The 14,843-nt window shown below is 36.7% G+C and overlaps 2 pseudogenes; both read left to right on the plus strand.

Annotated features, from left to right (window-relative positions):
• Nucleotides 1-261: 261 nt before the first annotated feature.
• LOC143599142 (small nucleolar RNA R71) lies at nucleotides 262-389 on the plus strand (annotated as a pseudogene).
• A 13,360-nt stretch (nucleotides 390-13,749) lies between these two features.
• LOC143599141 (uncharacterized) overlaps nucleotides 13,750-14,843 on the plus strand; it is a 75,000-nt pseudogene continuing 73,906 nt past the window's right edge.

The raw sequence follows: 14,843 nt of genomic DNA on the forward strand, positions 1-14,843 counted from the left end.
CAGACTTTGCAACACTCTTCACCATAAGATCATTCACCATTTTCTTTAGTGAGTCAACTTGAGCTTGGAGTGAGGTGTTTGAATCCACTTCATACAATCCTTTGGCTGCAGTAGTTGTTGCTCTGGTCTCTCACCCTTCATAGCTCGCGACAAGTTCCTTGAACCGATCAAAGCACTCGGTAGGAAGCTTGTTATTCAGCAGATTTCCATCGACGTTGCATCGCCCCATTATAGAATTTCTCTACAAGCATCCATGTCGCTAGGCCATGATGAGGACAACTAAGAAGCAGGTCCTTGAATTTCTCCCAAGCTTCACAAAAAGATTCATCCGACCTTATTCAAGATATCTTGTCTTTAGAAACTCTTGTTGATATACTCTTCCTGCTTCTTCATCAGACATTATCATGGCTGTTCTGCCTAGGATTTTGTTACATATTGTTCTCTATGAGAGATAAAGTCATCAACATTCTTTGGCTTAAATATTTTGGTAGGATTAGATGGTGGTGAATCTTCTTCTTTAGACAGAATCAGTTTTTCCTTTTGAAACTACTGCCAGAAGCCTTTGATTGACTGGGCTTTGACTTCAAGGTATCAACTACTTTTTGAATAGTAGTTGGTTCTAGTGTTACCATGGGTGCATCGCATCAACAGTCTCTGAAACTATTGTCAGTTCTTGTGGAGCACCACTAGTTTGTGCAACAGCAACATCAGCAGTTTTTGAAGCTACTTGTCTTGAATCAGTTGTTGGGTGTACAACTGCTTGATCATTAGCAGTTTGGTGAACCACTGGTATTTCTTTATTTCGTCAGTAGTTTGGGTAACTACTGGTCTTCATTTTGATTTTCCACCCTTTGAATTTGATTTTATTCTTTTTGACCTTGAGGAAGTAGTTTCATCAGGCTTCTCTCTCATTTGCCTGACTAAAGCTTTTTCTTTGGCCTCTCTCTATCTTTCCTTAACATCTCCTTTAATTTAACAGCCTTTTCTATGGCTTTGTTTGCTGATTCAGCAGGTTTCTTTTTGACTTATTTTCTTGAGACATCAAGAAGATTCTCCCCTTTTTTGGCATCAGTAGCAGCTTGAGCTTACTTTGGAAACCATGGTGCATGGGGGGGGGGGAATTCCTATGATTTCTGCTAGCTGATTTCTCTGATCCATCATTTGCTTTCTTAGTTCATTTTCAAGAGTGTTGAGTGAGTTTCTAAGCATGGTGATATCAGTGGTGACTTTTGATTGAAATATTTGGAATTGTGAGGAAATGAAGGATTTTAGCTTAGTAGTTTCTTGGTTAGAGGTGGTTATACCCTCTTAAGTGCTAGAGCTTTGAGTTGCTAGTGGCTTTTGAGTGACTAATTGTTGAATGCAGTTTTGGAATTCACTCCGGATGGAGGCCAACAATTGGGTATTATCATGGTGTTGTTGGACTTGAAGTTGAGCCATGTTTGAGATGAGCTTTTTGAGCTCCATGTAGGACGGCTGCCATGCTGATGTATACAACAATTAGGATCTCTAGATGTTACAGCTTGTATCTCAAAGTGCGGAATCCATTGAGAGTGAACAAAACAAGTAAACATTAAGCATCTTCTTCATTGATAACTTCAAAGATTACAAGATATGACTTTGTAGCAACTTTCTCTCTTTACTCTCTTACTCTAACATTCACCAAAAGTCTACCTAATAACGCATAAGTCCTCTATTATAGGACACATGAACAAGCTCATCAAGTCTGTATATGATATACGGAACATATCATATACGCCGCATATGATATGCGTTGACTTGAAGACTTACGCGTTGACTACTAAACATAAACTATACATTTGACATTTCAGTTCTACACAATCATATCTTATACATCAAAGACCCTAGCAATAGACGTTATGCACTAACAGACTCCCCCCTAGATGTTGCTAGGTCTTCGATCTTCAATCTTCAGTCTTTCTTCAAAAACTCTTCATTAACACATCATACACTATTCATGGATACCTGGTGTAGTCTTGACAGCACCTCTTTTTCATGAACTCCTACATTGTAATCTTGGAGGCACTCGGGTTACTAGTATCCATATAAGAAGGATATGATCAGATTATCACTTGTATCTGATCCATGATAATTTCATTCAATATATTATTTTGAAAAACATGATTTTTGAAAGTAACGACATATGAAAGTTTGATATTTGAAAGTAATGACTTTAACTCTCAATTATTTTCAACAGACTCTCATCTTCTTCATCCATCATCATTCTATAACCTACAAACACCAAAGTAAATTGTTATATGTAAGTAATCCTTGGATATAAAAGATACTACAGATAAGTTCATCCAAATACAAAACCAATTCATCAACATACTCAATATTCAAATCAGATTACCTGATTAGTATCAACAAGTAGATATGAAAACTTCAAACAAATGTTTAGGTTATGTTTTAATGATTTCCGAATGTACCAATTTATAACCAAAAGTAGTAATAATATCTTTCCACTGTATACTTCTGTGTACCTCGTGAACAGCCTGCAATTCTTGTCTCAGTATTTATGACACATTTGTCATTTTGTCAAACGGATAAGAATCTTATCATTCACGACGGATATGAAATCATATACGGCGTAAATCATTTTACATATACGGCGCATAACTTATGCGCGTATAAGTATCATACTTATACGTTGCATAAGTATGACCTATTTGGATTTCATGACTTGTTCTCACTGATGCAATGTCACAAGTACAAATTAATGTCCTTGTACATTAAAACAAAAACTTAAAAAGCTTATTTGTGAAAATCTACTGTTTACCAAGTTCAAATTAATGACCTTGCTCGAAACAGATAAACATTTTCATCTTTTTGATTTTGATTTGATAAACATAACAAGATTTGTTGTCCAATGAAAACATCCCAGAGAAATAGTTCACCCGCACATCAAGAGTCGAAAAACTAAATCAGAGAAAAAAAGTCTTTTTGGATTTTTCAATTTAGAAACAAATAACAAATGAAATAAAGAAATGAAATTACATATTTTTGTGAGTTTGAGCAGGGAATCATATTGACCAAATTGCCCTTCCATTACAGTTTTATTTTTAGCGTTTATTATGACTGGTGTTAAGTCAGTCATTGGTATTGTTGTCCACCGAAACCTTCCAAAACAAATGATTCAGGAATTTCTGTGATACATTTAATTTGATTCAATTAAGCACGAGTCTTATGTGGACCCCACCCATCAGACATAATTTGTATATCTTTATACAGTGAACTTTCACATGTATACTTTTTTTCACTTGCTTAAAATTGATTAGCTGTGACTCATGCAAAAATAACAAAACAAAACAACTCAGAACGTTAAAATTTTCCCTTAAGATCGGTATTAGTACACGCAGATAAGGTTCCACTTTAACAAAATAAAAAAATAAAATATGTACAGGCCTTAACCCCCAGTTCCATACATGACTTTCACACGTTTGTGCTTATAGTATACGCGAAGGAGATCCAAGGCTTGTACGAAACACCAAGAAAATAAAGCAGAATACTCAAATCTTAACCCTCAGGTTGGATAATCTTATTCCGTAGGAGAGGATCCAAGATTTGGATAAAAATAAAGAAAAAAATAAGTTGAATTTCTTTGCAAAATGAAAAGAAAAATAAATTGAATATTCTTCAAAAATGAAAGCATGCACACACAGCAATCTTTAAACTTTTTATTTTCTTTAAACCAGATACTAACTAAGCTTCAAGATGTTAATCCACTAGATTCGACTGTATTTAGGTTTATATCACTTACTTTCCCTTACTTGTTTGTTTTAAAGGCCTACTAATGCACCAATACATTTAAGCACTTAGCCTTTTACGCCTACTTTTTACTGGATTTGGGACCAGATGATCAATGTACTATCATTTCCCTTTTTGCTTCAAAAAAACTCATTTTCTGAGGAGCAATATTTTTTAACGTTTTTGGCTTTTTCAAATTTTTTCGATGTTTTTGGTTTAAATTTTTCCGATGTTTTGGTTTTTCATGAAATTTCTCCCCCTAAAATAAAAAACTATACAAAAAGTATTTACAAAAGAAAATTTGACTCTGATGTTGGGATTCAAAAGGTATCCAAAACATTTGTTATCTCGGTAACCCTTTTATCAACACCGCCCAAAACTTTTAAACCATTACTTTTTAATAAGTATTGAAATCTTGACTTATCAAAAGCTTTGGTGAAAAGATCTGCTTTTTGTTCATCGGTGTGAATTTTGTCTACAGTAATCAACTTATTTTCATAGAAATCACGAATGAAGTGATACCATATCTTAATATGCTTAGTTCTAGAGTGGTTTACCGGATTCTTAGTAATGGAAATAGCTGCATTATTATCTACGAAAATAGGGGTAGTAAGAAAATTCAAACCGTAGTCCCGCATCTGTTGTTGTATCCAAAGAACCTAAGAGCAGCAACTGGAAGCAGCTACATACTCAGCTTCACAAGTAGACAACGAAACCGTGGTTTGTTTCTTGCATTGCTAGGTGACAAGACGCTTGTCGAAGAACTGACACCCTGCCGTTGTAGATTTGGCATTTAACTTACAGCTTCCATAATCTGAATCGGAATATGCTTTCAACACAAACTCATCATCTTTAGGATGCCAGAGACCGACCCCTAGACATCCCTTGAGATAACGTAGAATTCTTTTAACAATCATGAGATGTGAGACCTTTGAATTCGATTAATATCGGGTGCACAAACACATAGCATACATGATGTCTGGCCGAGAAGCAGTAAGATACATTAATGAGCCTATCATGGATCAGTATAACGTTTGGTCAACCTTCTCCCTGTTGGGATCAGGACCAATACCATGATTCAATGGTAGAGGAGTACTGATAGCCGATGTATCATTCATGTTGAACTTCGCCAATACGTCATTTACATACATGGTCTGATGGATGAAGATACCATCTGACAACTGTTCTACTTGAAGTCCAGGAAAAAATTTCATCTCCCCCATTGCACTCATTTCAAATTTCTTCATTACTTCTTCAAACTGCTTGCACAGAGCATCGTTTGTCGACCCAAAGATGATATCATCGACATATATCTGCACGATCAGTAGATGTCCATCAACAAATTAGTGAAGATTGTATAGTCGACGGTTCCTCTGATAAACCTGTTGTCCAAAAGATGTTGGGACAACATCTCATACCAAGCTCTCGGGGCCTGATGGAGACCATAAAGAGCTTTATCAAGTAGATACACTTTGTCTTTGTGGATCAGATCGACAAACCCCGGTGGCTGCCCCACATAGACTTCTTCACTTATTTTTCCGTTAAGGAATGCAGACTTGACATCTAACTGGTAAACTTTGAAACCCTTCCAAGAAGTAAAAGCTAGAAAGATCCGAATTGCCTCTAGCGTTGCGACCGGTGCATACATTTCGTTGTAGTCGATACCTTCCCTCTGGTTAAAACCCAATACAACAAGTCTTGCTTTGTTTCTAACAATGATTCCATTCTCATCTCGTTTACACTTAAACACCCATTTGGTGTTGATCTGTTTCTTATCTTCAGGCAAATCAACCAATTTCCAGACCCGAGCTTCTCAAATTGCAATAGTTCCTCTTGCATAGCATTGACCCAGCTTTCCTCGGTCAGGGCTTCCTTGTACGTTTTAGGCTCGATCTGCGAAATAAAACACTTGAATGAGAATTGATTTTGTAAAGGAATTACCTTTGAGTAGAAACACTGGAGATTTTGATCGATTTGACGTCTCGTTTGAACTCCAGTATTCAAATCTCCTATGATATTATCTTCAGGATGATAGGATAAAGTTCTTGGCACCACTTCTGTAGAAACTGACACTTCAGATTGAAGATTATTCACATTCTCTTCAGTAGAAATAGATGAAGAAATAGCTTCGATAATCTCCTCATGAGATTCACTATTATCATCAAAAACAGAAGTAGTCTCTGGCATGTCATCAGATTGAACATGATCAAGTACCTCTTGAGAAACAGACACAGGAACTTCAGGTGTTGGTACACAATCTTCTGATAACTGTGGATTATATAACATCAATAAAAATTCATCAGAAAGAATTTCCTCAAGGAGTTTGAAACTCCCCCACATGCTTTCATAATCAAATAGCCTAGAATTCCCTGGTCGTTGAACAGTAGGAGTATATTTTTGACAATCAACATTTTGGACTTGAACAATTTTGTGGAGGCTAAGAATGTATACACGTCTTAGAGGACTAGCATACCCCACAAAGAAACCTTCAACAACTTTGGGACCAAACTTCCCACTTGGTTCAAGAACAGTGCACGTTGATCCAAATGGTTCAAGCCACTTCAAATTAGGTTTTCAACGATTAAGTAGCTCAAAACACGTATTGCCAAATTTCTTGACTGTAAGCACCCGGTTAAGTGTATAAAAAGCTGCAGCTACTGCTTCTGACCAAAAATTAATGGGTAATTTTGAATCTGAAAGCATAGTTCGAGCTGTTTCAATCAATGTACGATTCTTTCGTTCAGCGACCCCATTCTGTTGTGGAGTGTACGGTGCACTGAATTCATGAAGAATTCCCCGGTCATTACAGTACTCAAGCATTTTGTTGTTCTTGAACTCCGTCCCATTGTCATTTCTTATTCGACGGATCGGTAGATTATACAACGTCTCCAATTTCTTGAATAAAATCATGAGGGAATCATATGTTTCATCCTTTGATTCCAAAAACATTACCCACGAAAATCTCTAATAATCATCAGTAACCACAAGACAATAAAGTTCTCCTGTGATACTTTTGACATTCACCGGACCAAAGAGATCCATATGTAGACGTTCGAAAGGTAAATTGATGGAGTTAATGAGTTTCTTCGGATATGATTTCTTGGTCTGTTTTTCTTTCTTACAGTCCAAACACTCTTCATTCAACTGAAAATTTCTCACATTCACTCCTTCAACCAAGTTCTTATGAATCAGATGATTCATCTTCCTCACACTGATATGTCCCATTCTTCGATGCCATGAAACTGATTCTCGTTCTGATGCCCTAGAAATAAAGCATTGAGCAGATCCCGAAGATGTTGATGCGGTACTCATATTCATGACATATAGATCATTCTCACGAGGAGCACGCATAAGAATCCATTCTTCAGGTATTCTGAAACCCGGTTTCATAATTAAACATTCTTGATCATTGAAATGGGTAGAGAAAGTTTTATCACAAATTTGTGATATACTCAGCAAATTATTCTCCATCTCTGAAATGTAGTTAACATTCTCAAAAGTAACTTTTCCATTCGTCAATATACCTTCCCCAACAATTTAACCTCCTTGGTTTCTTGCAAAACCGACACCATGAATAGATTTTACATCTTTGAGAAGATGAAGAGTACCCGTCATGTTCCTAGAGGCTCCACTATCCATTATCCAACGAGAATCCTGAGATCTTGGAAGCCCCTGCACATATAGTAAACAGTTTTAGTGAAACAAGGAAACCCAAGCCTTTTTGGTCTTAGGTTGTTTGAATTTTTTGTATAAAAACCTAATATCATCAATATCTGAATCACAAAATAACAAGTCCTCACTAGTTACTTGTGAACCAGATTCAGTTTTTATTTTCTCAACAACCTCTGGTGGTTTAACAATAGTTTTAGCCACCTAATTTTGACCTATGGCTTGCTTCTTGTTGTAAAAAGATGTTTGAGTTTTTTTTGAAACCTTTAACTTTGAGACATCTACTTTAACACCCTTTTCATCATTAGTTTTAACAAGCTCATCATGTTTCAAAATATTTACATTTTCAAGAACTATCACCGGTTTCTTTTCACTCACATAACCTAGACCAGGTTTCTTGGTAATAGTATTTTGAGATGGAGCATGATCATTCTTAAATCAATTGGGACAAGCATATAAAACATGCCCAATTTCATTACAGCAAAAACAACGTCTCCGGTCAACAAACTTGTTAACCTGAGATGTCATTTCAGATTGTTCACGCTCTACCTTTTGTTGATAAAACACACGGTTAGATTGATTTCTAAAAATTGCTTCTTTTTCAGATTCCGAGGTCTTACCATGCACAAACACAATTTTATTAATTGGTTGACCTGATGAGATTGCTTTGAATAAAAACTGGTTTTAGCAAATCTCTTCAGATCAACATGATTTTCCTTTTCAACAACTTTTTCTTCAGTTAACACTGATTCTGCAACTTTGATTCCGATTGTCCTCTCACAATCAGAACTAGGAGTATCCAACTTTTCAGTTTCAACAAACTCATCATTATCAGACACATTTTTATCATGCAATGGAGTTTCAATTTCCACATTCAGTGCCTTTTTCAACCCCTTAGGTTTGTTTGGAAGATAAGCATTCCACATAGGTGGAGGCACAACATGATAATCACCACATGATGGTATATTCTTGTTCATGTCATCCTTAATTTTAGTTCCAGGCATAATGTGATCAAGAACATAAGATGAAGCAGCGTAACTCACTAATGTCAAGTTTACTCTTTCTGTGTCAATCTTGAGTGTTTGCAACTCAAGTTTGAGAGCTGCATTCTCATCAATGTGTCTGTTAATGGCAATTTGTTTATCTTCCACAGTATGTTTTAACATTGAAATTGTCTTTTGATTTTGTTGAATACTTGCCCACAGATTCTTTTCACATTTTCGCAATTTTATATAAGCCTCATTAACCCTCTTAAGATCTAACAAAACTTGATCACAATGTTTTTTCAACTCTTTAATTTCAAGAGTTTTAAACTCACACTCATTACATGGTAATTCGCACTTTTCACAAACATTTGAGTTTAGAGTTACCTGATGTGCCATGAGTGCCTATTCTGTTGGAGAACATTCTTCACTTGAAGTTTCAGAATCTTCATCTGTAACCACACTTTCAACAAACTCCTCTTTTAACTCAACTGATCCCTTCTTATCATCTGATCTTTTGACTTCTGAAATCACCTCGTCTTCTTCATCTCCAAAGTCAATCTTTCCATGAGGTACTTCTTCACCGTTAAACCAACCTACAAAACTTTCTATGATATCAGGTGGAAATAATGAAATCAAATAGTTAGAAGGAACTCATGAATTTTATCATATGTTCGCGGAAGTTTGTCAGATCAATCTTTTCACATTCATCATTCTTATTCATACTCTTTTCTTTTTCAACACAAACATTCCCTTTGTACTCAACCACTTTAATCACAGTCTCAACATTATCAATAACCTTTTCATCCACCATTTCTGCCACATTTGCTTGGAGCACCAAGTTCCAATCGAAACCCTCGTCCATCTGAGCTGTAGAAGCTTTTTGTTGTGAAGTTGATGTTTCTGTCGGTTTCTTGCTTTTTGATGATTCTGCCTCAGTTAGATGATAAATTGCCTGTTTGTAGTAATCCCTACCAAAGGGATTTGCAGTATTATCATCCACACTTCTGTTTGTACACTCCCTCTTGAAGTGTCCTTTTTCCTTGCACCTAAAGCATCTCACCTTAGATTTATCAAAACCCAACTTTGATGTTGATCCATCTAGCACATTTCTACCAGTTATCTCCTTGAACCTTTGAGCCCTTCTAATCACACTTGCCATGCACCACCGTATATCAATCATTTCCATTTCTACTGGATCAATCTGGTCGTAGTCTTCTTTTGTCATATTATAATTTCCAATACATCCTGCAACCAGACAGTCGTATGATTCTAAAACTGATCCAAGGAATGCCATATGTTCCTTTACAGTGTCAATGGTCAAGTTTCCTGTATTCTTCAGATTTACAGCAATGTTGCACTGTACAATATCAGGATCTTGTGTGATAGAAGCTTGAGATACTGGAATAGTTCCTGGAATCGTTCCAGAATAACTACTACTGAAATGTGGAGTATCCTTAACATTGGAAACACAAGCTTGTCCAGTTGACTCAGCACAAAAAGCTGTAGGAATTTTAGGATTTAAAGAAGCAACAGATTGTGAACCTTTGAAATACAACTCAACATCTTGTGAAACTGCTGTTGATTTCATCTTCTGCTTTTTCCTAAGCTCTAATTCATGTGCCTCAAGCTTTTCAATAAATCTAGCAAGGTTTAATCGGGCATATGCAACAGGATTTGACTGTTGGATCATTATGAAAGTGCCCCATTCTTCAAGAAGTGTGTTAGCCAGCTTATCAATGTACTCATAATCAGGCTTGTCAATGCCTAATCTTTTCATTTCATTTACCAAGTGGCAATATCTCTCAACCAATTGTGCAAAAGTTTCCCCTTTAACTTGAGTAATGTTGGGCCTAGTTATTTGGTTTGTACTTAGTTTGTTTGTTTTGTTTGGGCTGTGTATGTAAACCGAGATCTATTTGGATCTCGGTGGGCTTTTGGTTAGTATTGGGCTTGAGTGGTTAGTTCCCTATATATATAAATGTCTTTGTATAGGGTTAGGGGTTGTTCGTTCACTTGTGTTTTGGTCGTCTAGTATCATAGACGAGTATTGTATTAATAGTGCTTAAGCACCCGACGTTAATATTAACGTGTGTTTTGAAGCAAATTCTTGGTACTATGTTTGTGTTCTTGAATCATCCAGTGTTGGAATTCCGCACCAACACCTAGATTATTGATATCATAATTGTAGTGATCCAGATTCGGGACTTACAATTGGTATCAGAGCCTTAGACCTATTCAGGCTCGTTATTGTGATATCAAGGATTCAAGATTTTGATCTTTGGTGGTTGTGATTGATTTTCCGGTAATACTCTCGTCGGAGAAGGAAAAAGTTTTTTTTTTAAGTTGAAGATTGACCTAATCTTGATTAAAATTTAAATCCCATAGATTTCGGGATTTAATTTGTTACCAAAATTATCTGGTAAAAGCATCTTTGGGTTTCCTGGAAGTTCTCGGATAATTTTCATTGTTTTGGGCCAGCATTTGGTCGTTCTCGGTGAAATTTGTTAGTTCTCGGCCAAATCTGCCTTTTCTCAACCAAGTTTGTCAGTTCTCGGCTACATCCAAGAGTTCTCGGTTGACTAAGAGTGTTCTCTGTTGACTAAGAGTGTTCTCTGTTGACTTCCTAGCTCTCGGTCAATATTGTTCTCGGTATCTTTTCTCGGCTGCCATTAGTTCTTGGTCAATTTTTATTTGGACCTGACACTTGGACTAGGACTATAAAACTTCCTGGACTTAACTTAATCTTAAATTAAAATAAAATGGAACAGTTAACCAACAGCAATGTGTCATCAAATGCTATACTTCATCAAGAACCGGATTCCATAATGGGGACAGCAACTCGTGTACCTCGTCTATTGTAGACCATGAGGGGTTCAGTGACTGGAAATTTTGATTCGAGAAGTATGTTAAAATGAAAGAAGTTAAGATCTGGAGAAGCATTGTTAGAGGACCCCAAATCATCACGTATCAACGTGAGAATTCAACTGAGGTTGTTGTGAAGCCGGTTGCACAGTATGATGATGATGATTTTGCCAAAGTTGAAGAGGATGAAAAGGCCCTATCAACTTCAACCATGGCACATTCACCTGAGATTGCCCTTGGTTTTAGAGAACTTCAATCTGCTAAGGAACTATGGGAGGCATTAATCGAGGTGTATGAGGGAAACGAAGATATGAAAAGAAGTCGCCAAGACTTTCTGTGACAAAAGTTCAACATGTTTAACCATGTTCTGGGGGAGTCATTGGAAACTCAACTCCAAAGGTTTTAGCGACTGAAATGAGATCTGCGAGTATTTATCTAGCAACTTCAGAGATAAACAACAAACTGGTAAACTCATTGCCAAAGAGTTAGGATATGAATGTTGTTGTTATCAAGAAGACTAAAGATCTCAACAGAATGTCTATCTCTGAGATGATGGCTACTATCAAGGCATGTGATATGGACGGCAAGCAACGTGAAATAAACCATGCGAATTCTTACAGTGCAGCTAGTTAAAACGTTGCCTCCAACAATGCTCTTATTTCTCAAGATAGTTTCTCTATGTTCAAGGCCACTCAACAACCTCCAACCCAAGGAAACTTTCAGATGTTTAAGTCCACTCAAGGCCAGTCTTCCTCTACTCCGCCTCAACAAGCTCCAATTTTCTTCACCAAGTCTGCACAACCTTCATCTGTTGGCGCTGCTTAAGGTCAGAACTCAAGCCAGCTTCCCTCCATTCCGAAAGAGAATAAGGAGAACATAGCTCTAATGGCAGGGTTCATGAACTGCTATAATGCATTTCTAGCTGGAGACTTGGTTCAACCAGTTGTGGCTGCTGAACTCGATCAGATTCACCCTGATGATGTTGAGGAAATGGATATTGCTTGGCAAATCGCCATGGCAGTGTTTCGTGCCGAGAAATTCACTAAAAGGACTGGTAGAAACAATTGGAACATGCCTAATAATCAAAAGGTGGGTTTTAACAAGAAAACTCTGAGATGCTATAACTGTAACGAGTCGGGTCATTTTGCTCGTGAATGTACTAACCCAGCGAAGGAAGGAAACACAGAAAAGGCGCTGGTTCTAGTGGGTAATGCTAGGGGAGATGTTGGTGAGAGTTCGGGAAATGGTGAAAGGGGATTGATTGCTCAATAGTTCTCTTGGGAGGATCAGATGGCTGCTCTCAACATTGAAAATAAGACCGCAAATTTTGCAAATGTTGAAGACATTGAAGAGGAAAACGCTGCTAAGGAGCAAGTCAAGGAACTTCAATTCGCATTCATGGCGTTCACTCCCTCCAGCTCATCTGAGGTAAGCTTTCAACCATGTTCTCTAGATTGTGTTGATAAAATCAACTTATATAAACTTCATAATGATAACTTGATCAGAGACATGGAAAGAGTATATTTTTTTCTTTCTTTTATTTAATTTTTAGTTAAAACCACTATACCAAAGTGAAAGGGTGGTTAGTTAAAGATCACTGACACGAACGTGACGCTTTAGCATACACCATATGTTAAAATTACTACATATAAACTATGATGTTACTGCCACATTGTTTTTGTGTTATTTTATGCCAGCTACACGAGTGCTTTCTCTGCCAAACGAACTAATAGAGCCGGCTAAGGAGGTTGAGGAGGGCGACGAACACAGATCCATTCTCCCAATACGCCCATAATTATAATATATATAACTTGTTTTAAAACATCAGTGTACAAAATGACTCATTGTTGTAAGAGAAAGAATAGCAGTATATAGAATCAAAGATCATGAGTTCAATTCCCATTGGTGTTTTTTTTTGTTTTTATAGAAAAACTTTCTTTTGTGTTTTATATGAGTCATTTTAGTAACTTATTATTATTATTATATTATTATTGCTACTTTGGTCTGTATTGAGCTTTGAAATGCAACCATATTAGTAAAATTGTCAAATTATTTATCATATAATTTAAAACATGATTGCAGAGCCCCTATTTTACGCTCGTCATGAGCATCGAAATGTTAAGGGATTCTCGGATACGGCCCAACGAGTGCGATCTGATATGTCAACCTACAATTAGGTGTTTTTGAATTTGATAATTTCTAAAGTTGATAAATACTTTGTATGAAATTGGTTAACTTGACTATGTTGAGTTTTTTAGAATTTTCTGGAAACGGAATTTGACTCAATATGTATCTCACTTATAAGATAAAATTTTAGATTCCTCCATATGTATTTTTATTTTCGCTATCGCTCTACTTCAAATATGTTATCTTTGACTATGTACACGTATGTGTTTGCTAGCAGATTGTGTCAATTATGGATCTGTGAACATCAACAGGGAAGAATCAAGGGTTTATCTTATAAATGGACAATGCGACTAGATCCTTCGATGGCCAGGAAATCATACAAATCAAAGAACCCGTGTTGAGTAATAATGGGCCTGGTATAAGTCTATCTGCAGTTTCAGATGGATCATCGTTAAATGCAGCTTATAACGCGCCAGATGTTCGCGATGAAATAACAAGGAAGTTAGGCGAAGAGCCCTCACTCGTACCTGATCAAACCACACAAAGTAGGATTCCCATATTTCGAGGGTAGAGATTCAAATTTTAAGCCTGGTTATGTTATAACTATTTCAACAAAACTTTTGATTAAAACTTGATTATGCGATATTATTTTTTAGGCTTGTTGAGCGCGTTCGAACGAACAGTTCGTGGGTCGTCTGATGATATCGGATGGCTACAAACTGCTCCAGAGATGCCTCCCGTTGAAGATGGGACAGACCGTTTTAGTAATATTCTTGAAATTATCAGGTACCCAGAGATCATTTCTCAAACAAAATTGATTGAACGTTGAACAATTGAAGCTATAAATAGTGTATTTTTTTAGAGATTTCTCAATTTGATAGATACTACTAAAATTTTTGAAAATTAGAAACTATTAAATAAATTGTGAAATTAATGAAATAAATAAGCACGTAAATTAAGACAGTTGCGATTTATATTTTCTAGACCAAAAGAAAATAAATAAACATAGCTAAAATTTAGGGTATATTTGGTTGGAGGTAATGGAATAAAGAGGGAAAAAATTGAGAGAAAGAATCGAATGAACAAGTGAATGAAATGGATCATTACTATTCATTTGTCTTGTTTGGTTAACTTATGGGAAGAAAATGAATTACTACTTTATATTGTTTGGTATCAAAAAAAAATTTGTAGGAATGAAATATTTTCTTTTTACAAAAAAAAAATGCAATGGCGATGATGATGGTGGTAGCTCATGTGACGAAAATGATGGTGACGGTGGCGACGGTGGCGGTAGGGAGGTGGTTGTGGTGATGGGGGTGGCGGTGGTATCATTGGTAGTGACGGCGATGGTAGGGCGGCGGCAACGGTGGTGACGGTCAGGTGGTGGTGGTGGCGGCGGTGGTGGCGGAGGTTGTAGCAATGGTAGTGGTG

Source organism: Bidens hawaiensis, unplaced genomic scaffold (genome assembly GCF_021521415.1).
Source record: "Bidens hawaiensis isolate Kalapana, Puna unplaced genomic scaffold, B.hawaiensis_p1.1 tig00051558_1, whole genome shotgun sequence".
Taxonomy (NCBI): domain Eukaryota; kingdom Viridiplantae; phylum Streptophyta; class Magnoliopsida; order Asterales; family Asteraceae; genus Bidens; species Bidens hawaiensis.